Source organism: Aedes albopictus, chromosome 2 (genome assembly GCF_035046485.1).
Source record: "Aedes albopictus strain Foshan chromosome 2, AalbF5, whole genome shotgun sequence".
NCBI classification, from domain to species: Eukaryota; Metazoa; Arthropoda; class Insecta; order Diptera; family Culicidae; genus Aedes; species Aedes albopictus.
Window position 1 is genome coordinate 219,693,618 of NC_085137.1, and position 25,515 is coordinate 219,719,132.

At 36.6% G+C, this 25,515-nt stretch overlaps 1 protein-coding gene across 1 annotated transcript in view; it reads left to right on the plus strand.

Annotated features, from left to right (window-relative positions):
• The first annotated feature begins 5,290 nt into the window (after nucleotides 1-5,290).
• Nucleotides 5,291-25,515, plus strand: part of LOC109433032 (guanylate cyclase 32E) — a 92,141-nt gene continuing 71,916 nt past the window's right edge. The window contains exon 1 of the mRNA XM_029855507.2: nucleotides 5,291-10,940. The gene's annotated coding sequence lies outside the window, so the exon portion shown is untranslated. The remainder of the gene's footprint in view (nucleotides 10,941-25,515) is intronic.

The following is a 25,515-nucleotide window of genomic DNA, read 5'->3' on the forward strand; positions in this document are numbered from 1 at the left end:
TAATTTTTTTAATCATCGTAAAAATAATCTTAGAAAAGTTCATGAACGGGATTGGTGGTGTAGTGGCTACTACTTCTGATTCGTATGCCGAAGGTCCTGGGTTCAATCCCTGGCCCGTCCCTTTTCTAATGCTTTGTATATATCTATCTACTTTCTCTCTATCTCTTCTGAGTTGTTTGTGCAACTCATGTATATAAGGACTGTTCAATTTATAGAAACGGACAACTTTACAAGGCTATAAAAAGAAGACGCGTAGTTCAAAGTTAACCACCCTTGCTTCGTTGTTCAGCACATCGTCTTTGATTATAGTAATCATTTTTGAATCGAATGAAAATAGTTTTATTTTATAGAAAATCGGCCAGGTGTTAAATGGTCACCCGTAACGTGGGTAGATCACCTTAGAATGGTGCGTTGCGGTGTAAGATCTACCAAATCAAATTTTGATCTTGATATTTACCGTATTTTTGAATATACCAAGATCAAAGTTTGATGCTGTTTTTTTGTGTTTTGTAGTATTTGTGTTTCAATGTACTGCTAATTAATATTTTATTTCAGTAGGATTCAGGTAAATGTATCGTACGATATAAATAATATTTTAAAAATATGTAACTGTGGCGAACGTATCACTAATATGTAGCTTATTTGACGTACGATGTTAATATTATTTTATATTTCAGTTCAGATTATCAGCCGAAGAATCTGGTAATTCAACCGAATGCCATCAAGAAGACGAGGAATCCAGGATGAATCGGGCAGACAACGGATTCGAAGAAGACTAACAATGGTGTGCCTGAACGTTGACCAAGCGTATCATCTGGAGTTTACCCTTCCACTAACAACACCCAAATTCCCGTGACACCTAGGCCTGAGAGATCGTAGAGTTGTCTACATTTTTCATAGGTGTCCAAAACTAACCATCCTTTCCCATTCCTCAGCAGTCGCAAGGACGTGGCCAGGACAGTGCTCGACCATTGGAGGATTGCGTCAGTCTTGTCTAAGAGTCAGAGATTAGTCCCAAATCTTTGTGCTTTGGTTCGGACAGGAAGGAGGCAACCCTCATAACAGCGGTATAGGACTGTACCACCTACGAATTTGTGCGACTCGCTTAACCCTCTAATACCCAAATTTTTGATTTTGATCTAAATATCATTTTTCGTCATCTAAAATCGATTTAAACATGTTTTGGAAGATGATTCTTTTCAATTCTCGATTTCGTGAATTTCAGTTTTTGATTTTTCTAATTTTTATTTTTGAGCATCCCCACACTTTTATATTTTTCCTGGAAGCCTATTTGGGGTACGGATTTTTTGGGATGAAAACATTTTGAGATTTTATGGTTATTGTTGAAACATTTTTATTTTAAATTTTTTTCATATAAATTTTTATTTTCCGTGTAATTTTAAGGAAAATAATTTTAGATTGTATTCGATTCCCTTAAACTATTAAACAAGGATAGAATGGTTTGGGAAAAATTTAAAATATGTTAATTGTAGCGATTCAATACAAAATAAACAATGACTTCTAAAAGGTGACCATAACATCAATTTTTCAATGATTTTGGAAAAATATAAATACGCTTTACAATACACCAAAAACCATTTTGAGATATACAGAACAGTCCTAAAAATCAGCCAAAAATATAAAAATTTTGATTTTCCTCGAAACAAAAATTACAAAAATGCTCATACTATACCCCGTCTAAAGGCGGGGTTGGGTATTAGAGGGTTAATGCTAATGCTAATCGGCCAGGTGTTAAATGAGGGGAATTTTTCGATTTCTGAAAATTGAAAATATAAATAAAATTACTGTTCACATATGGTATATCGTTTTTACATATTACCAGAAAAGTATGTGCCATGCTGCAGCAGCGTGAGTAATAAACATTCTGGCAAAATTTAAACACAATTGGAAAATTAAGTGTTGAGATATTAAAGTCTCAAGTGAGATTCGATTTTTTGAATAAAATGCAATTGTAAAGCAAAAGGGCATGAAAATATTAAATAATCAATGTTTTATGCATCTAGTCGAAAGTGGGAGAAATGTGGTTTTAAATGCAGAAAATTGCTTCTTAATAGCATTGCTGGTTTGGTTACTGTGCGCCATTACAGACACAGTAATAAAAACAGTTTCGTTTTTTGAAGGTCTCCAAATAATAATGCAACCCAATGCAAATTTTGCATAACAATGATGTTGGAAATAAAAACTTTGCATCCGATTATTATTAAATAAGGTGTACAATAACATAGGACCAACTTTTTTGAAAATAAATAATAATAAGATTTGCTAGAGTCGAAAATCTGCACCAATGGAGCATAAAGTGTGATTTTTTTTTATGATTTTGCATTTTTAAAAAATGCAATTAAAAGTATTTTTTTCTTCTGTATCATTCAGAGAGCAATATTCTAATACTCTGGATTTTTAGTCGAATCCGTGATGCTATTGCAACACAGGACTGAAATGAACATTTTTTAGTAATTTCTATGAAAACAAGGCAATTCACTATTTCAACTATTTTCAATTTTGAGAAATGGGTTTTATTGATGTTTTACGAAAACCGCTTCAGTTACACAATAAATAATATTTGGCTTAATGCTATATTTTTCCTACATTTGAGAATAGCTATAGAAAGATATGCAAAAAACTGATAATGATTGTATTGAAAAATAAAAAAGATATCGCACAAGCAAGTTGTCCGTTTTATAAATTGAACAGTCCTTATGTTCATAGCCATCGCTAGAACCAGAAACGAATTGAAAAAGTCGTTTCGCTTCCTTCGAACTTCCACAGCACAGTGTATATAACGCCTACAAGTTATGCAACTAAAGCGAACTCTGCCGCGTGACCTCTATAGTAATCACCACACAATCTATCACTATAACATTTTAATATTAATAATAATAATAATAATAATAATAATAATAATAATAATAATAATAATAATAATAATAATAATAATAATAATAATAATAATAATAATAATAATAATAATAATAATAATAATAATAATAATAATAATAATAATAATAATAATAATAATAATAATAATAATAATAATAATAATAATAATAATAATAATAATAATAATAATAATAATAATAATAATAATAATAATAATAATAATAATAATAATAATAATAATAATAATAATAATAATAATAATAATAATAATAATAATAATAATAATAATAATAATAATAATAATAATAATAATAATAATAATAATAAAATATTTAATAGCTTCTATCCATGAATCGTATCACCAACGTTGACTCTCAGATCTTCCATCCTTTCCATCTAACAAAATACCCCAGTCCATGCGGGTTGTGGGGAGTGCTCTTGGTCTTTAGTAACAACAGCCATCACACTCTAACATCCAATCATCACATTCCCAGGTAACCACTAAGCACTGTTGTAAGCACCAAAAAGGCCATTTAACAGCTTCTCAGTGGTAAGTAATAAGCTCTACACAAGGTTTTCAAAAGCTTGTAGGCACGGAAAACCGTAAGCACTGAAGTAGTTTTACGATATATTGGGATAATGTCACAAAGTTTCTATCAGATAACGTTATTGTTTATATCACTATGCCTCTCGTTGATCAAAATAGAAGTACCCTGACCGGCCCTAATTCTGCGCGGTCCCTAATTCGGCGCACTTTCACGAATATACTTGAAAATCATGAATGGTAATTCAATATTAGCTTCAAATGTAGTTTTTAAATATTGTTTCAATAGTTATCAAAAAGTGTGTAAAGAAAAATGTTTCAAATTACCGACCATTATTTTGTAAAAAAATAAAATGATTGTGAAAGTACTGAAAATTGCCTGAAATCTGTGTCCGTTAGCAAAACTGCTAAGAAGTTGCCTCATCAGCTGAAGCATTTTCAATAAGCATCCTGTGCTACTGTCTTCGAGAAATCAGAATTGGTAAAATACATTTGAGTTTTCTTCTTCTTTTCTTTATGTTCTTGTTTTTCTTAAGTGCGCAGAATTAGGAACAGGTATTAAATGATGGTCCTAATTTTGCGCAGACATGCTGACACTAAGTTTTAAACATATAATCAATCGATAAATAAATGCTATTAAAGTAACAATTAAGATATTTTATGTACCCAGCAATTCGGTGAGCATTTAGTAAAAACTTTGAATGAATATTAACGTTTTTTTTGCAATTTTAATGTGATACCTACTTCGAACGGCTTATCACTAAATTCAAACATTCGTCATCATCCCCGATGGGATTTTTATTTATTCTTGCAAGCATTCGAGAAATGCGACATATGATGAGAATTTACATGTAATTTGTATGAATAGAGGAAACCCTAAAGTTTGACGAGAAAAAAACCTCAGTTCACAAAGGTTGTCTATTCATGGGGGAAAGGCTTATATTGCCATTTAAAAATGAAGGTAAATGCTACTTATCCATATTAAAATTCACTCTGCTTACGAAATATCAAAGTTGGGGACATGCAAAGTTCCAGTATGATCGTAATGGTCTTACCATCAAAGTCAACAAGACCAAACCGTTGGGTGTAAACACGGTCAATCCTTCCAGCTGTATCGGAAATCGGGAAACTGTTCGAAATAAACATAAATTTATTTTTGGAGATAATTTTAAAATATTTTAAATAAATAATGGCAGTTCTGATTTTCAAAAAATAATTATCTCAAAGAATGCACATATGTTTTTAAAATTTTGGACACCTTCAAAAAATTTGAAATTGTGAAAACTGTGGGAAAATATTCGATTTTTTCTTACTTTTGCGCAAATATATTCTTTTCCAGAATGCTCACGATATGTATAGGAATTTTTTTTCATCAAGAACAATTCCCTCCTCAGTTTAGGGCAATTCTTAAAAAATGAAAAAAGGCCATTTTTCAAGAAACTAATTTTTTATGCGTCTTCAAAGAACGATTGCGGAAATAAAAAATACATGAAGTTGAAAATTTGCATTTTTTTTTTCAATTGGGTATGTATTTAAATCAATTGAAGAAGTAGTTTTACCAGAGAACGGAATTTTATAACCTCTGAAGATATTTAAAACAGAGCGTCAAAGTTCGACCAAAAAGTAGGTGTTTTTTGGGATAGACCATATTCTAAACGTTGGAGGTTTTTCTATCCAAAATAAGAATTTTTTAAGTCGGTATTGAGTGTTATGTGTACATAACTGCTAGTAATAATCATTATTTTCTAGATTTTTTCCAGTACAATTTTTTTCCGCCACAAATTATTGAAACATTAAAACAAATTAAAAAAAAAATGCAGTTTGTACAGATTGTTATTTTGTGTGGTATACTTATAGAACCATATTTTCAATAATACTAAACATTTTCCAAATTTCTTAGATAGCATTTAGATAGAGCATTTTGAACGTGTATAGTTAATTTCCGATACAGTCCTTAGCTGGACAAACAGTGGAGATTGTTGGAAGCTTCCAATATCCTGGTAGCCAAAAGGCGGCCGATGGTGGCACCAAGATCGACATAGGTGCACGGATCAAGAAGGCGAGGGCTGCTTTTGTGATTTTAAGAAATGTATGAAAAACAACCAGATTAGTCGACGCACCAAAATCCGATTTTTTTTACTCGAACATAAGTCTGTGCTGCTATACGTCAGTGAAACCTGGTGTGTATCAGTGGAGAACACTCAACGGCTACAGGTCTTCATCAATAGATGCCTGTGGTATATAATTCGTGCATGGTGGCCTCACACTTGGATCTCCAACGTGGAGCTCCATCGTCGATGTCATCAAGAGCCGATAGTGACAGAAATTCGAGAGCGAAAGTGGAGGTGAGTCGGCCACACTCTACGCAGGGGCGGAAACAAAATCTGAAAGCAAGCGTTAGACTGGAACCCAGCAGGATATCGCAGCAGAGGCAGACCTAGAGGGTCGTGGCGGCGCAGCACGGTGGGACGAATGGCCAAAAACGTGAACTTTTTTCAGTAGCGTCTTTAAACGTGATTTTATCGGCATGGTGTCTTCGGATGAAAATTTTATAAAAATAGGGCGCGTAGAATGGCGTTTAGTTTTAGTTCGCAACTTTGCCACAGGCGGCGCTGTAAAATCCAACTTTTTTGTTTTACGTTTTTTCAATACGGTGTCTTCGGCAAAGTTGTAGATATGCTCAATACAAATATCTTTGCCGAAGACACCAACCCTCTATCTCTACATTGCTTCAAGATAAAGACGTATTTTATGAATGACCCCCCAAAAATCGTTTTATTCATATATTTTGAAAACGCGCAGTTTTAGAAAGATGCAATGTTCTACAAAGTTGTGTAAAATGTCAAAAGAAACAACATTGTAGAAGTGAATAGGGTTCTAAAATGGCAATAGGGTTAGTTATGGCTATTTTTAAGTTAAAAATAGCCGTTTTTCAAGGCTCAATAACTATCTTGGATGCAAATGGATGCAAATCAATCCCCACTAGGTTCAATATGTATTACTATTAGTTGAATATCCTGATGTTTTCGGTTGTATCCTCGAGTATCCTTAGCAGGGGTTCTTAATCTTACTAGAGCCTATTTTTGACGCTAAAACAATAATATCAGTTTTTGTATGTCATTTAGAACCCCATTATCTTCTGTGAAGTGATAAATATTAACTATTCGCATAATTGTATGCTTTATTGCACCTATAAAAATCAATTATTATGGAATTATTATCTTATTATTTTAAAAACACTGCATAGAAGTGAGCTAAACCAGTCGGTCATATGTAGTATCCAAGTGATCTCACCAGCAAGCAAATACACATATTATTTTCAGCACACGAACAAGCAGAAAGTCAACTCATATAAAATCACTACGTTTCTTATGTCGAATACCCAATTACTAATTTTCTAATTCACTTAAAGGCGTCAACAGGCATGAGATTTTTCGATCGCTGTGAGAATGATCTAAATAAATCCTGCATTAATGCAAATAAGCTTTTGTATACAAAATGTTTTAATGATTTCTAGTTATCAAAAAAGTTGTGGATATGCACAACATCTCTGATGAAAAGTAAAGGTTCCTCTAATCAAAAATCATAAAAGTTGTTTTGGGTATGTGTTGGAATATTAGAACTAATTTAGAGAAGCTATTTTACCCTTTTACTGGCTTAATCGAGAGTTACTTGTGCCATGTGTTCATTGACCTTCCCGTATAAATACACACACTCTCCCGCTTGTTCGGCACCTGTCAAATTCATGTTGTTTCCGATAGCTGAAAATGCTCCTTTTCATTTCCACAAATCAATTTGTAGCTATGTTTGAAAGTTGTGAAAATGGATACGCAAATGATTTCAGGTTTTATAGACTTGCTGTTTTTTCGGTTACTATACGTGCTGTAAAAGAATTTGTATATATCTGGCGTTCGTTTTGAATAGGTCGTATGTTAACTGTGGTTCCTACCCTGATTCGACCTATTCAAATCGAAAGCCAGATTTACATTTATGTTTTGAACACACGAATAAAATTTGCTTGCTGGTGAGATCACTTGGATACATATGACCGTCTGGTTTAGCTCACTTCTATTCAGTGTTTTTTTTTTGAATAATATGATAATAACTCGATAATAATTGATTTTTGTAGGCGCAATAAAGCATACAATTATGCGAATAGTTAATATTTATCACTTCACAGAAGATAATGGGGTTCTAAATGACATACAAAAACTGATATTATTGTTTTAGCGTCAAAAATAGGCTCTAGTAAGATTAAGAACCCCTGCTAAGGATACTCGAGGATACAACCGAAAACATCAGGATATTCAACTAATAGTAATACATATTGAACCTAGTGGGGTTTGATTTGCATCCATTTGCATCCAAGATAGTTATTGAGCCTTGAAAAACGGCTATTTTTAACTTAAAAATAGCCATAACTAACCCTATTGCCATTTTAGAACCCTATTCACTTCTACAATGTTGTTTCTTTTGACATTTTACACAACTTTGTAGAACATTGCATCTTTCTAAAACTGCGCGTTTTCGAAATATATGAATAAAACGATTTTTGGGGGGTCATTCATAAAATACGTCTGTATCTTGAAGCAATGTAGAGATAGAGGGTTGGTGTCTTCGGCAAAGATATTTGTATTGAGCATATCTACAACTTTGCCGAAGACACCGTATTGAAAAAACGTAAAACAAAAAAGTTGGATTTTACAGCGCCGCCTGTGGCAAAGTTGCGAACTAAAACTAAACGCCATTCGACGCGCCTTATTTTTATAAAAATTTCATCAGAAGACACCATGCCGATAAAATCACGTTTAAAGACGCTACTGAAAAAAGTTCACGTTTTGGGTCATTCGTCCCACTGTGCGCAGCCTCAACAACGAAATCAAGCAAGTCGACAGAAATTTAACCTGGCCACAGGTCAAGGACATGACTGGCAATCTTTCAATTCGCCCCTATGCATCGCCGTGTGTGCCCAGGACTGAAAGGCAAGGCTTCAATGAATGGCTGCGTTTGTGTTGACTAGATTAGACTAAGTGTGGGCCACCCTAATGAGCATGTCTGCTGAAAGTATTGGATAATTTCATGCAATTTTCCGTTATTCCAAGAATATATGTTTCCACTATTCAAAAGAACCGATAACACGGTTAGGAAGCGCGTGCGACTCCAACTGTTTGTAAACAAGATTTCGCATGAGTAAATAAATTATAGCCACGTGCTACTTCGGCCAATTGTCGGCGACGCGTCGTACGCAAGAGAGCCGATCCGGCGGAGAGACGACCGACTATCCTATCTGCAGATACTGAGAGAATATGTGCAAGACTGCTTATTTCACCATTCGCCAGGATAGGCAAGGATACTACGTTCGGTTACGTCTTCTGTGTAGCATTTCACATCAACCCACAGTGGTTCCATTTGTTCGGGGAAGCGGTCATAAATCATTTTCTTCGTTTTTTGAAGGGCAGAATCATTATAAGTGACCAGAAATAGCATGTTATGACTAAAAAAGGATATTCCAGTTCATTTTCATGATCATCACTTGAAAAATATGAACTTTGAACATTTTTATTTATGATAAATGAAAATATCATTAAAAACCTTTATTTTGCACAGAAATCAGTAATCAAATATTTTTAATTATTATGAAGAGTGGGTCGAATTCTGAGGAATTTCTGCTAAGTATTGCACGTTAAAACATGTATAGCACGACTGTATCATTATAGATTCTTGTGAATAGAATCAGTATTAGCATTATAATTGTGATTTTATTAGTAGGTTCTATTTCTACTGCAATAAAATAAATATATGAAACTGAATATTTTTTTCAGAAATAAGGTAGTTTGCATTGTCGAAACACAGAAAAAATCATCACACATCGAATAAGTATGTATAACTACAGTACCTAATGCCCAAAAGCGATAATTCTGAAACAATAGTAAAAATAGTGCAATTACAGAAACAATTACTTCTGAAATTATTTCAAACAAATATTCAAAATTAATTCACAAAACGTACGTAAAAGGAAATTTTTCAACCATACAAATATTGCTTTACACAGTTATATGTCATATAATGCATAGGCCTGCGTTTTGCACAATAAAAAAGATTCAAGTATCTGTCCAGTCGTATTTGTTTTTTACAATTGCATTGCAACTGATATCCAGTAATATAGTACATGGAATTTTAATCATGTATAGCTCTAACCCAATCAAAATATATACAAATACCCTTCGTCACTGCAATTTAATCAGCGCCTGCTATTTTAAAAGAAATCAATTTGTACACTAAGATTTAACGTTAATGGATTTATCAAATATTCCGATTTGGGAAGGGAATAAAAGGAGTAAATACGCTCTTTTAGTAAATATTACTAAAAGAGCGTATTTACTCCATTTTCTTCCTGCACTACAGTATTAGGTACTGAATGGATTTTGAGGAAATTTTTAAAATGTTGGCAGCAAATGCGAAAACTTCTTATCAAATTCGACAATTACAGAGGTAAGTTTTGACGAGGCCAAATAAGAATGGTTGTTATGCAACTATTGAGGTATTAATTCCTCAATTCCTCCAGAAGTGTATTTTTTTTTCATAATTAAAAAATATTTTCAAAGATTGTTTTCAAAAAAAATATCCCTCAATTATTGTTAAAAGCTTTGAAATATCTCCTGTAAAAATTTCAGTCATTTGGTACACATTTCAGACAATTACAGAAAAACTAGTATATATATAATTTTGTAGTTATTTGAATACATATTTTTTATAAAAATAACGGGTAACTTCCAATACATCCTGCAAGCTTGTATGCAGATATTTGCAGTTACAACCTTCACAGATTGATTCTCCTACTCAAATCTGATCATTTGCTGGCGGACGATTGATTAAATGTGGTTTAGAACATGTTTGAAATGTTACATGAAGTTTTATTATGTATATATTCTATTGGTAAAATTATGTGCCTATTACTCACATCCCCATTGGTCCAAAAATATCCAGATCCGGTTTTTATCCGCTTCGAATTGGAAGATAAACATCTATTCTGATTCTCTGCTTTGAAAACCAATTGAAAATCTACTTGCTTTTGTTATACGAAGACAAGGAGTACAACTCAAAATTCATGTAGTTTTTCGACAAATTGAAAGAATATAAAATTGCATAACAGTACCCACGCTCTCATGCAAAATATGCAACAGAAATTTACATAAAAATGGATTTTCTGCATTCTTGGGAACATTATTGATTTATAAAAAATATACAAACTCATAAATTTGACAATCAATTTTTCGATTTTTGGCCTATGGCGGTACCACTGTGCAACTGGAAGAACACGCTTACCGCCAGCCAGCGTGGAAAACTATATAAAGCAACAAGTATCGGATGCAATCCTGTCAGTCTTCCTACGGAAGCGAACCGGGTTCGAGCGAACGTGTGAGCTAAAGTGGCGGAAGTGGTTTGGCTATTACCAACAACGGTTTACCACTAGTGACATGTGCTAGGCTGAGTGCAGGTACCTACTACTACCTATAGTGAGTGGTGTTCTGAATGGAAGGAAAAAAAAACTCCGCGTTGACGTAAACGAAAGTGAAATTGCGGCGCCCTGTTGGCATAGTTTAGAGTTTCCAATAATTTTTCAATTATGTTTGATTAATGACATCGACTAGCGGGCAATTGGATACTTGTCCCGTCGGAACCAATAGAAAAGAAAAAGATAGTGACGGTGAACAGTACATTTGTGCGAAGTTTAATTAAGAGTAAGTGAGGGAATCAGTTGCCGTTGGATGGTGGAGATAACAGACGGAAGGATATCCCCACAATCGCAATACGTGCAGGAAAAGATTTTGTGTGCAGCAGCAGTGACGAAACTGGATTAGCGTTGTGTGTAGTAAAATAAGAATGAAACGACGGTCTATTATGCGAAAAATATGTGCTCTGAAGACGGAGCTAATTAATTCGGGATTTGTGTGTTAATGGGAAAATGAGAACGTGCTAAATCGTCCATGATTATTCATTCATTTCGTTTAGTATTTCACTAAACTATACGTATAAGTGGTAGTGTTGAAAATCTATATTATGAGAAAGCAATGATATAAAGTGAAATATTGCAATAAATATTGGAATTTGCATACGATAGAAATTGATACGAAGGTTCTCAGAATTTGATGATTTTTTTTCATAGGTAGGGTTTACATATAATAAACAAATTCTAAATTGAAAAAAAAATCAGGGTCGCCTAATTTTTCGGAAAACTCCAGTGGAAAACAAACATTTTTCACAGACACCACCTACTTTAAAAACTCAAGAACGAAATCATAAGCAAATTTTCTCAGCAATTTAAAATTACAAAATAAAAATTGTTTTCCTAAAATTTTTCCACTGTTGGAGAAAATCGGTTGGAAAAGTCGAAAAAAATATCTTCGAAGTCTTGAACAATTCCAAAAAAAAAAAAAATTAAAGGATATTTTATACGCTATATTCTGTAAGTTTTTCAAGATGTGGTTTTTCTCCGTTCCTGAGCTATGACTAATTTTGTGGAAATTGTCTAGATGTGCTATATGAGCTGTTATGAGCCGAAAAATCATAACTTAAGAACGAAGCATCGTAGACACAATGTTTTTTTGGTGAAATCGTGAGCAAATTTTGAAAAAAAAATCCGAGTCTCCTGATTTTCCGGAAAACTCCACGGACACCACCTATTTTGAAAAATCATAACTCTAAAACGAAGCATCGTACACACATTTTTTATGAAATCATAAGCGAATTTTCTCTGCAATTAAAAAAAATAAAAAACAAAAATTGAGGAGAATCGGTTGGGAAAGTCGGAAAAACTGTTTTCGAAGCCCGGAAAAAATCTTATAAAAAATATTTTTGGAAGGGAATTACATATGCTGTATTCTGTGAAATTTTCAAGAAGTGTTTTTTCTCCGTTCCTCAGTTATGACCTGTGCAAATTAATAATAGAGACTGTCGAACATCAACCAACATCTGGACAACTTCCAAAAAATGGTCATAGCTCAGGAACGGAGAAAACCCACACCTTGAAAATTCAACAAAATATAGGTTATGCAATTCCCTGTTAAAAAACTGGGCTGCAAAACGATGAGTCGATAAGGAGAGCGTCCAATATACCGTCAAGGCACCATTCACCGTGGATCTAAGACGATTCGGGGCAAATAAGGGCTGTCATTTGACACTAGTCTTATAAACATTGTTGGTGCTGCTTTTAATTGCCTTCATTATAGGTTAAAATTAAAGCAATATCCACAGAAGTAGAAAATTTTTCACAAAATTTGGTGATATAGTACAATTAATAAAAGGTAGTAGTGTCGCCTAATTCCGTGGTAGGTCACCATTCACGGTGGTAGTAGGGACCCATTCACCGTGTATGAAAAATTTTATTCTACTTTGTTTAAAAATGATCAAAACAACCCAGCCAAGGGAATTTTCTTCGTTTAAATTCATTTCAAGTAATAACTTGCAAGATTTTATTAGAAAAACGATTGTTCAAATTTTCGATTTTTTCTAGATATATGGGACAATATGGGGCACGGTGAATGGAGACCATTGATTTTTAGGGTACCCATTTACCGTGCCTTTTTGTTTCAATTAAAAAGTACGAGTAATCGTACTTTCTTGTTAAACTTACTTCGGTAATATAAAATACATACCTGATATGTGAATTTGATTGCTTCTTGGTGGAATAAAAACGTTACTACATTTAGTTTATCGCTTAAATCACCTTAGCGCAGTTTTCGTTTTTTCACTATGAATGCAGTGAACGAGCAGAAACCCGCTTCATGTAAACACACTTTAGTGTCAAAATGATACTTTTAAATGTTTCTAATGAGCGTTTTGACATGGTAACAATACATTAGTGTTGTATTGTTGAAATTGAAGGGAAATTGTCATATCATTCAATCATAATATGGAAATAATGAAAAAATATTCGAAGGCACACGGTGAATGGAGCCCCCACGGTGAATGGCGCCTTGACGGTAGCTCTGGTGCTCACAAGTTCCTACCTCATGCTTCCACGGGTCAAGCGATGACAAAGACCGCCAGCTAATAGTTGTGTGCTTAGCTGATAGTGCAGCCTGGGCACTGTTGTCCTTCTGACTTGATTGAGGAGGTACGATCCGAGTGTCTGTTCACCAAGGAGGTGCGGCTCAAACAGCGTCTGTTCTGGCATCCAGCGGCTGAGTAAGAAACGCTGCACCACGCCCAGCTAGATCCAAGGTGGTAGCCCCATCAGCGTGGTCGTCCCAGTGTTGGTTGGGACGTTAAACAGAACTGGCACGATGGCCCTCCGGCGAGACAGGAGTGTTGGCGTAGGCCCAATAAGCCACCCGTAAAAATCCCCATTGCGAATAACATAGGAGAAAATACGACTCGATACAATCGGCAAAGACCCACGCGACGAAATAAGGACTACGATCGGAAACTTGGAACATGGAATTGCAAGTCACTAGATTTCGCAGGATGTGACAGGATAATCTACGACGAACTACATCCCCGCAACTTCGACATCGTGGCGTTGCAGGAGCTTTGTTGGACTGGACAGAAAGTGTGGAAAAGCGGGCATCGAGCGGATACCTTCTATCAAAGCTGTGGCACCACCAATTAACTGGAAACAGGATTTATAGTGTTGGGCAAGATGCGACAACGTGTGATCGGGTGGCAGCCGATTAACGCAAGGATGTGCATGTTGAGAGTTAAGGGCCGTTTCTTCAACTACAGCATCATCAACGTGCACTGCCCACACGAAGGGAGACCCGATGACGAGAAAGAAGCGTTCTACGCGCAGTTAGAGCAAACATACGATGAAAATCGTTGTCGGCGACATGAACGCGAAGGTAGGAAGGGAGGAAATGTACAGACCGGTAATCGGGCGAAACAGCCTGCACGCCGTATCGAATGATAACGGCCAGCGATGCGTAAACTTTGCAGCCTCCCGTGGTATGGTAGTCCGAAGCACCTTCTTCCCCCGCAAAGATATCCACAAAGCCACCTGGAGATCACCCGACCAACAAACAGAAAACCAAATCGACCACGTTCTAATCGACGGTAAATTCTTCTCAGATATAACCAACGTCCGCACATACCGCAGTGCGAATATAGATTCGGATCACTACTTAGTCGCTGTATGCATGCGCTCAAAACTTTCGACAGTTATCACCACGCGTCGAAGTCGAACGCCGCGGCTCAATATCGAGCAACTTCGTAACGTAGAAGTGGCTCAAGACTACGCGCAGCAGTTAGCAGTGGCCCTACCAACGGAAGAGCAGCTTGGCGCAGCTACACTTGAAGATGGCTGGAGGGACATCCGATTTGCCATAGGTAGTTCCTCGGCTACAGCACTAGGCTTCGCGACTCCGAATCACAGAAACGACTGGTACGACTTCGAATGTGAACAGTTGAAAAACGAGAAGAATGCAGCATGGGCGAGAATGCTGCAGGCGCGGAACAGGCAGAACTCAGTCTTCCGGATGAAGAAGCGCCAGCAGGAAGAACGAGATCGCGAAGCGATGGAAGAGCTGTACCGCGCTAAGGACACACGAAAGTTCTACGAGAAGCTGAACCGCTCGCGCAGAGGCTTTGTGCCACAAGCCGACATGTGCCGAGATAATCACGGGAATATTCTCACGAGCGAGCGTGAGGTGGTCGAGAGGTGGCGGCAGCATTACGATGAGCACCTCAATGGCGACGTTGCAAGTACCGAAGGTGGCGTGGTAACAGATCTTGGAGTATGTGCACAGGACGAAAGACTTCCGGCCCCTGACCTCCAAGAGATTGAGGAGGAGGTTGGCCGGTTGAAAAACAACAAGGCCGCTGGAGCAGATCAACTACCAAGCGAGCTTCTAAAATACGGTGGAGAAGCACTGGTGAGAGCACTACACTGGGTCATTACCAAGATTTGGGAGGAGGAAGTATTACCGGAGGAATGGATGGAAGGTATCGTGTGTCCCATCTACAAAAAGGGCGACAAATTGGATTGCGGGAACTACCGCGCGATCACACTACTGAGCGCTGCCTACAAGATACTCTCTCAAATTTTATGCCGCCGTCTATCACCGATTGCAAGAGAGTTCGTGGGGCAATATCAGGCTGGATTTATGGGTGAACGCGCTACAACGGACCAGATGTTCGCCATCCGCCAGGTGTTGCAGAAATGCCGCGAATACAACGTGCCCACACATCACTTGTTCATCGATTTCAAATCGGCGTATGATACAATCGATCGAGAACAGCTATGGCAGAGTATGCACGAATACGGATTCCCGGATAAACTGATACGGTTGATCAAGGCGACGATGGATCGAGTGATGTGCGAAGTTCGAGTATCAGGGACACTCTCGAGTCCCTTCGAATCTCGCAGAGGGTTACGGCAAGGTGATGGTCTTTCGTGCTTGCTGTTCAACATTGCTTTGGAGAGTGTAATAAGAAGAGCGGGGATAAACACGAGTGGGACGATTTTCACGAAGTCCGTTCAGCTGCTTGGTTTCGCCGATGATATTGATATTATTGCTCGTAAATTTGAGACGATGGCGGAAGCGTACATCCGACTAAAGAGTAAAGCCAGGCGAATCGGATTAGTCATTAATGTGTCGAAGACAAAGTACATGATGGCAAAGGGCTCCAGGGAGGAATCACCGCGCCCTCCCCCCCGAATTCATATCGACGGTGATGAAATCGAGGCGGTTGAAGAATTCGTGTACTTGGGCTCACTGGTGACCGACGACAACGACACCAGCAGAGAAATTCAGAGGCGCATTGTGGCAGGAAATCGTGCTTACTTTGGACTCCGCAGAACTCTACGATCGAACAAAGTTCGCCGTAACACGAAGTAAACTATCTACAAAACGCTGATTAGACCGGTCGTCCTCTATGGGCACGAAACATGGACCCTACGTGCAGAGGACCAACGCGCCCTTGGAGTTTTCGAACGGAAGGTGTTGCGTACCATCTACGGTGGAGTGCAGATGGAAGACGGGACTTGGAGAAGGCGAATGAACCACGAGCTGCATCAGCTGCTGGGAGAACCAACCATCGTCCATACCGCGAAAATCGGGAGGCTACGGTGGGCGGGTCACGTCATTAGGATGTCGGATAGCAACCCGACTAAAATGGTTCTCGAGAATCATCCGACCGGTACAAGAAGACGTGGAGCGCAGCGAGCTAGGTGGGTCGACCAAGTGGAGGACGATCTGCGGACCCTACGCAGAGTGCGGAACTGGAGACAAACAGCCATGGACCGAGTGGAATGGAGGCGGCTACTATGTACAGCAGAGGCCACCCCGGCCTTAGCCTGACCGGTAAGGTAAGGTATTCCTGTCGAAAATCCTTGAGAAATCGCACAGGAATTCCCGAAGAAATGCAAGTAGGGTTTCCTGAAGGAATCCCAACTGTAATTACCAGAATACTAAGAGCAATTTCTGGAAAAATCCTAAAAAAAAATATGTGCAAAAATCACAGAAGGAATTCCTGGAAGAACGTCAACAGGACTCCCTTGAGGAATCTCATGGGGGAATCCTAGGTGGAATTTTCGGAGGAACCCTAGAGGAATTGCTAGAGTTATTTTGGAAATGCTCTTGAAAATCCTCCTAGAATGACGGATGGGTTTCTGCTAGAAATTTCTACTGCACAGATCGAAAAAAGTGTATAAAATTCTGTGACATATGATGCACATAATTGGAGCGTGGGATATCATAGAAGTTTACATGACATATCATGTAAAAGTCATGAAATATCATGTAAGCTTCCATTATACGTCATGTAATTATGACAGCAAATAAGACAAATTTACATGATTACACGAGCAAATAACACAAATTTACATGATTTATCATGTAAACTATCATAACACTAAGTTTACATGACTAAAATAAAGTTTCCTCCAGAGATTCTTGCTGGTATTTCTTCATAAATTTCTGTTGAGTTTTCTCCAAGCATTCTTGGTCTTGCTGTGCTTTCTCAAGCATTTCCAGATTGTATTTCAGCAGTTGCCGCTCTTTCCAACAGGAAATCGCTTGAAATCCCAGCAGGATTTATAAGGGATTCCCTTCCCACTACGAATGCTTGGAGAAATCCCAGCAGCATTCCAGATGTAATTCCAATAGAAATTCTCAAAGGAATATGAAGATAATTTTCGGCAAGAATACGAAGAGAAATTCTCCGATTGAATTTCTGAAGGAACCCATGGAGAAGTTACAGCAGGGATTGCTGGATAAGTTCCATCAAAAATAATTGTAGAAATCCCAGTAGAATTTCTGGAGATAATCCCAGAGAAATTCTTGAATAAATTCCAAAAGGAATTCCTGGAGCAATCCTTGAGAAAAAACCTCCGATTTTTTTTTAAGGAAACCCTGTAGGCATTCTTGGGTAATTTCCAAGATGAATTTGTGGAGACATTTGTTGAATAAAAATATTGTAGGCACAGAAGGAACTTCTGCAGCTATCCCAGTGGGCATTCCTAGAGGATTACCTACACTGAGGATACTGCAACTCCGAAAATCATACGAATCAACTATGATTTTTTGCCACAAGAATTTCTTGTGAAAATCATAGTTACGAAGTATGATTTTGAATTCAAAGCGCCAACTATTATTGTCATACTGTTACTGTATAAATTTCATAATACTCACGTATGAAAACCATACCGATAACGTATAAAATCTGAAATTATGTCGTATGACTATCATACATACTCTTATGAAATATTTTGCACAAATTAAAAACAATTGCAACCTGGAATCGAACCAGAAACGTCAAGGTTGGCGAGTGCGTGCTTTACTCATTCGCCCATCGACGCTTCGGAAGTTGAAGTGGTTAGAAGCCAATAAAAGGTTTTGTTGTTTTTTAGCAATGGTGTTTCATAATACATCTTATGATTTTCATACGATGCTTCTTATGAGATTTTTCATACGACAAGTCTTATGGATTTCGCTTTTCAATGTATGAAAAGCATACGAGAACTATGAAATGATGAAAAAAATAAAAATTACTGATTCATAAGATGCAAACTATGAAAAGCATACGAACAGTATCCTCAGTGTAGAGAATGTCCTGAATGAGCTCTTGGAGAAATCCGCGAAGAAATGCCAAGAAGTTCTCTTGGAGGGATTCATGCAGGAATGTTTGGAAAAATCCTCTAGGAATTCCTCCACGATTGCTCGAAGGGAAATTATTACTGAGATTTTTTTTATTCTTAATCACTTAACCTAATTTACAGCTCTTTTGTACATTAGGGTACTACGTGAGCGATTCCAATTGGACGCTGCACCTCCCGTTTGTACAGCGCCTAAATGTATTCTATTCTATTCCACTTTTACTGAACTGGGTTACCTTTGTGCTTCTTTCACTCTTCTACCCTGCACACTTAGAAGTTCTGAAATTTACACGAAACGGAATCACCAAAAAATGTAAACGTTTTCAAGACTAAATCACAAATTGGACTCAATTTTACGCGCATATTGTAAGTGCTGGTTGATTGCGTTAGCTGTCAACAAATCCGCTTCACCAGAAACGTAGAACCAGTATCACGTTTATCAGTCACCCTCTAACTCGGTGAAATAACCGACAGGTAAGAGATGTAGCTCACGATCAGCGGAACCGGTGTTCGATTCCCATGCATGACAATATTTTACTTTCCTATGTTTTATCTGTCAAATAGATTCTAGCGATTGCTAGACGCTAAGAAAAAATAAGTTTTATTTTGGGGTGTCTTGAAAGACGTAAATTTACATGTTATAACCTCTAAACACAGAGAACAGACATCCAGGCTAGAACAAATTTCATTCGGAAAGGATTTGAATCTTTACTTGAGTAAGGTTGCAAACCAATACACGATGACAACACTAACGCCACCAAACACCATATTGCCACAGTCAGTGGTGAATTGAAACATTTCAAGTGGTGAATTAAATTAGTATGGGAAATTAATCGATTGCAGCGCCACGCTATTGCCACTTGAGTTGCCGATTTCAAATGGCCGTTAAATTCTTTACACAGTTTCGGAACTGGACTTGGATGTCTGTTCTCTGTGCTCTAAATTTGTGTTTTTTAAGATGCTCGTATATGTCAGGTTCAGCACACTTAAAATTACATGATTTTTTCTAGGTGTGTGTCCAATATCCATGGTAGAATGATGAGCACGATGATGCTGATGTGTGGCTGCTGTTCCTTTTACAGTCCGATTGGGGGTCCATTATGAGTTGCGGTTCGCTGATATCCAAATTCCGAGTCCGTTAGAGCTATATGCTCCAAAGAGGGTCAGGTGCCAGCTGCTCTCGGGGGGAAGAGCAACTGACGAAAAATTGCAAGTGCCGGGGCTGGGTCTAAACCCATGACCATCCGCTTATGAAGCGAACGTGTAGACCACTGCTCCACGGGCCCCGACTGCTGAGATTGCTCCAGTATTTATATAGAATTTCGTCCAGTGATTTCTCCAAGGATTTATTTGAAAATGTTCCAAAGTACCTAGGTCTTCACCAAGGTCGTTACTTTGCATAGGTCATTGTTTAGAACGATACTGGTAATAACTAGATTATGAATAATATCAAGTTATTTTTCAAACTCTATTCACATTACCAGTACTTCTCCTATCACCTTTTTCTTGACCCATTCAAGGAAACAATTGAGGCAAAATTAATCGTCTCTGATTCAATTGTGAAGTTGTTTCCGTTATGGTAAACAATTATTAGAAAAAAAACATATCTCAGTAATCAGCGAGTCCTGCAGAAGTTCAAAAAGCCTCTATGGTAAACACTTCACGTGATTCCCAGAATCAATAGCATTAGACAAATGAAAAATTAATGACTTCCAATAAATTGGTGTCCGTCTACCAATCTTGTGCCAGTCGATGAACGAAGATGTGACCTTTCTCGTCGCATTATTTTATGATAGGCTTGGCGTTACTTGACGTGTTAGTTTGACTTGAATGCTGAACATTTCAAAACTCCTATTTGCCTATATAAAAAAGCATTCCCATAAGTGTAGCTGTAGCTCATAGTCAAACTTTGCCCTTGATCCTGACGATGATTAATTGGATTCAAGTTAGATTTGCATTTGTATAATTTGTATCATAAGGCTGGAACAGGGCCCTCATATTTTTTGTTGTGCAGAATGGTAATTAAATATGTAAAGTAATAAAAAGCTGTATCATCATAGCAGCTCATCATTTGAAATGCCATCGTTGCTCTGATTTGCGTTGCGTTGTTGCTGAGATTGACTAGGGCTGGATGAAGAAACACGTGTGATGACTACAGAGTCAGTATCCTATGTTTATGTCCCTATTTACATCTGCAGACGATGGTCCGGAGATGGTCGTGTTTGCTGTTTAGAACCTACTGGCATGCTGGCATTGTACCAAGATCCTTCTAGAAGCCAGGCCGGCAAGCCCACAAACAATCTTTTGATTTACCAATGAAAATAGGCAACTGCCGGTTTTTCTCGCTTGCAATTATGGTTTTCTTGTGATTTTATTAGCAGCCAAGTGTTTCCAAGAAGATTGAGAAACATATGGAGGCGCATGGTTGTTGATGCCTACGCTATCCATGTTAAGGGTCATTCAAATATAACGAACGTCGTTAAAGGGGAGCGGGTCTGTAAAAGTGTGACACTCCACGTAATGAGTATACGAAAAAGGCATTGGGACAGAAGATCGAAGGGACAAAAGGTCGAATGGACAAAAGTTCAAATGGGACAAAAGGTCGAATGAATAAAAAAATTAGTAGACTAATTTACCAGCTGGTATGTCTCGCAAATTTTTTTGAGAAGTCTTTATTGCCGCTCATTGCGAGAAACGTTGCAGTACTGTTATAGAAATCATATGAATTTCAGCCACTAACATTGCTATAGGAAATTTTTCCTTCCTTTGTTTATAGGCTGTTCTTTCAAGTTGTGTTAATGTAGTATTTATTTAATGGAAATTTAGTTTGATTTTTTGTTCTGGAATGTTTCCTTCTTAAATTTAGAGGCTGTTCTTTTAACTTTTGTTACTGAAATAATTATTGACTCTTTAGGGACTTATTTTTCAATCAGAAATTTTGGCTTTTTCTTTCCAACAGCTGTTCTTTCTAAGTGTACTGCAGAAATATTCATTGACTACTTGTGCTTAGTGATCATCCCCTCTTGGATTGATAGGTAGATCCTAATAATTATACTGTATGAACTTGGCCACGATGACGTCACACGCCAACGAACAGCAAGATGTTAACTGCGGGCCGTGCTGTCAAAAATCACTGCTCTTATCTTGCATCCGGTGAACATCCAGTGAACTTTCGGTCACTGGATGTTCATGATTGTGTCATTTTATGTAAACAGTGCCCGCATTTGCAGAAGAAAAGAAGAATCAACTCAGAGGAAAAAAAAGACGGCGGATAAGTCCATAAGTAAACAATTTTATTTTGTTTGCTCATACACCGTGTGCAATAAGTTCTCATACATAATGCAAATTTAGAAAATAGCATTTTATTTCAAATATGTGATTCATATTTTCAAAATGAATACATGTAATGAAAGGCCACATAATACTGATTGAATAAAGCATATGGTTTAGAATAACTTTAATTTCTATTTGCTTTTTTAAACCTAGCAGTACACTTCCGTTTTCTGAAATCCGTTTTCTCCGGCACGCAAGAAAAATATCCGAAAAGTTATCATTCTACGGTATAGAGAAATAGAGTCCATAAGGATAAATTTTGAGTTTGTATCCCAAGTTATATACCAAATGGATATACTAAGGCTAAAACAATACAGTTTTAGTGACGATATGGTAAGAAATTTGCAAGTAAGCTCAACTTGGGCTGATTTTCATGAAAATAACCGTTGTTTCAAAGATAAACATTGGACAAAATTTACCACAATAGAAATACAAGCATGTTTTATAGGTGAGAATGGTGTGAATCAAACAGATAAGATGCACCCATGCTTTTTTAACACAACAAATCTCATTGAAACAGGTAAATGGACATTTTAGTTCAATTTAAGTTTTATTTTGTACAAAATAAAACGGCTCCGTACTTTACCAATTTAGGATTTCATATTTTTTCTCTTCTGGTCATAGTTGCTATTAGCAATGGGGAGGACAGAAACCTAATTTGTTTCAACTTAAAACCATTACTCGTTAAAATACGACGATATACCAATGAAATGGCGTGCGTGCCAGCTGAAATGGACTTACGACACATAAGCGATCAGCCGAGAAGGATAAAGGACAGTTAGTTCCGAAACATATGCTGTATTTGTTGTATGTTAGTTAGCCTTTCAATAAATAAATTAAATTTGAAAATCCTAATTACAGATGTGAAATGAATTGCATTTGATTTTGTATGAGAAGTTGAGAACTTATTGGACACGGTGTACATTCGCACACTGGGGCAGAATGCTGTTATGGACAGACAAAACCTCTAGTGCTCAAGATATCCAATCTAGAGGTTTGGTGTCTTTAGAGAAGTGTCTTGTAAGAGTTTGCACTAAAATCTGGTCACATGATTTTTGATCTAAACAAGTTGCAACTGATCTAGATCAGTTTTAGCTTTTTATAGAAGAGTCATAGAAGAAAACTTTCTTCCGCAAAGTTGTTCATTCTGCTATTTTTGACATTTCTTCCGAAGACACTTATACTGTAAAATGCACAAAAAAGGCACAGTGGGTCACTTTACTAAAAAAGTCGAGAAAAATTTCGAACGTTAGGTTAGCAAAAATAAATAAGAAAAAGATTGTTTCATAACAAAAATCTAAATAATCATGGAAATTGGAGGTTTTTGTTATAAAAAAAAACTAAAGAAAATGATCTACAATTTATTTGATAACTCATGAAGCATCAGGTGAATACAGCTAATTTTTTGGCCAAAACATGTAAATACCACTAGCATCGATATTATGGAGAAAGAAAACTGTGGCAACTCAGGGCTTTTGTTATACACTAGTATGAAATCATCTCGAAAATAAATGAAAATTTGCAATTTAGGCCAATTTTTTGAACTCCAAACAAGATGTGAAACAATTTCCCGATTTTTTTATTTTGTTCGACGAAGTGTTCGTCAATCTAAGGACATGTGTCTGATAAACGCTACGAGAGAACAATGGGACATATCGAGATTTTTTGCTACAGTTTGTAGTTTGAAATTATCGTAAAATATATTATATACTGATAATTTAGACTGATGATAGATCACCTTCTTTAGTTATTTTAATAAGAAAAACCTCTAATTTTGATGATTATTTAGATTTTTGTTATGAAACAATCTTTTTCTTGTTTATTTTTTACTAACCTAACGTTCGATTTTTATTCATTTTTTTTTTACTTGGAAATATTGATCAATATTGATTTTTTCGACTTTTTTAGTAAAGTTGCCCACTGTGCCTTTTGTGTGCATTGTATAGTATAAGTGTGTTCGGAAGAAAAGCCAGAAATAGCAGAATAAACAACTTTGCAGAAGAAAGTTTTCTTCTATGACGCTTCTATAAAAAGTAAAAACTGATCTAGATCAGTTGCAACTTGTCTAGATCAAATATCATGTAACCAGATTTTAGTGCAAACTCTTACAAGACACTTCTCTGAAGACACCAAACCTCTAGGATGGATATCCACAGCACTAGAGGTTTTGTCTGTCCAAAACAGCGTTCTGCCCCAGTGTGAAGCGTTACGCAAAAAATTGAGAATTTTCGATCCCTCCCCCTGTCCTATACTAAATATATTACTTTTACACTTTTTCAAACCCCCTCCTCCCTTGAATCGAGACATACTTCTTGGATCAGCCCTATAATACTCAGAGATTTGTCCTTTTCTAGTTTATAGACTGTTTGGTTTAAAGACTGTAACGATTGAAGTTTCAAATGACAATATTCCGATCTATGATTCCTCTTTCTTCAACCCATAGGCTTTCAAGGAATATTGTTTTCCACTGCACCTTTTTTCCCATTCGACCTTTTGTCTATTCGACCTTTTGTCCATTAGACCTTGTCTTTCAACCTTTTGCCATAGATTCTACGAAAAAGCGTGACAGAGGAAAAAATAACGGAAAAACTGAAATTTTAGGGGGAATAGGGGTAAAACGGGCTCTATAGATAACTTCAGAGCAGTTTTCCGTACCTGAATCAATCACCAACCAATTATGTATTGAGAAAATTTGCTTTCGAATGAGTCATATAGAGTATTGTATTTAAAAAGTTAAAAGTTTGGATAGATTTTGCCCAATGTGAAATGTTCTGATTGAAATGGAATGCTTTATTTGCTAACTCGCTAATACTAATACTGCCTATGATCACATACCATTCCTATATTTGCTGGGTTTCCTATTCATATGGGACAGTTATGCGATCATAGGCAGAATAGTTTAAACACAGAGTTTAGTTTTGTTGTTTAAATGTAGGTTGGGACATAATTTTTGATTTTTTTCTCGTCGAAAGAAAAAAAACAAAAGAAATTACAAAAAAAAGTAGATCGACCCATAAGCACGCCATTGACTTTTATTAATCTAACCCAATAACTGTGTTCATATGTTAAAAATGTACTGAATTTAGAGTTTATTCATGTAAAAGATTCGAAATTGTTTGGCTGCAATGCAAGATATTTCAGTATAAGTAAACTCCATATTTTTTATAATCAGTACTCTCGTTCTATGGGAATCCCCATGCACTTGGGACAATTTTGCGTAGAACAGCAGTGTAGTGTGCTGGACCTAAAACTCAAAAATAGTTCTACTTTTTATTTGAAGCACGCTTCCAAAGCCAGTACATTATTATGCATGGAAATTTTTGGTCATTGATAGATGATCATGACTTTCAAGCAATTTTGTAAACTAGTATTTAAAAGTTTAGTTTTTTTTGTTTAAGGGCCATAACACATGAAAAAAAAATGAAAGGGTCGTTTTATCTAAATTCACAATTTTAACTCACAAATTTCCTTCATTTTTCCCATTCGTTAATCATTCTTTTGTTTCAAAAGTTATTCTCAAATGAGTTTGTACAACCTAAAAAATCGTTTTGAATTGATTAAGGAACTCAAATGTTGGGCTACCTTGAACTACACAGTTTATTGAAAACAAATCCATCATTTCTATTTGTTAAGTGTGTCCTACGGC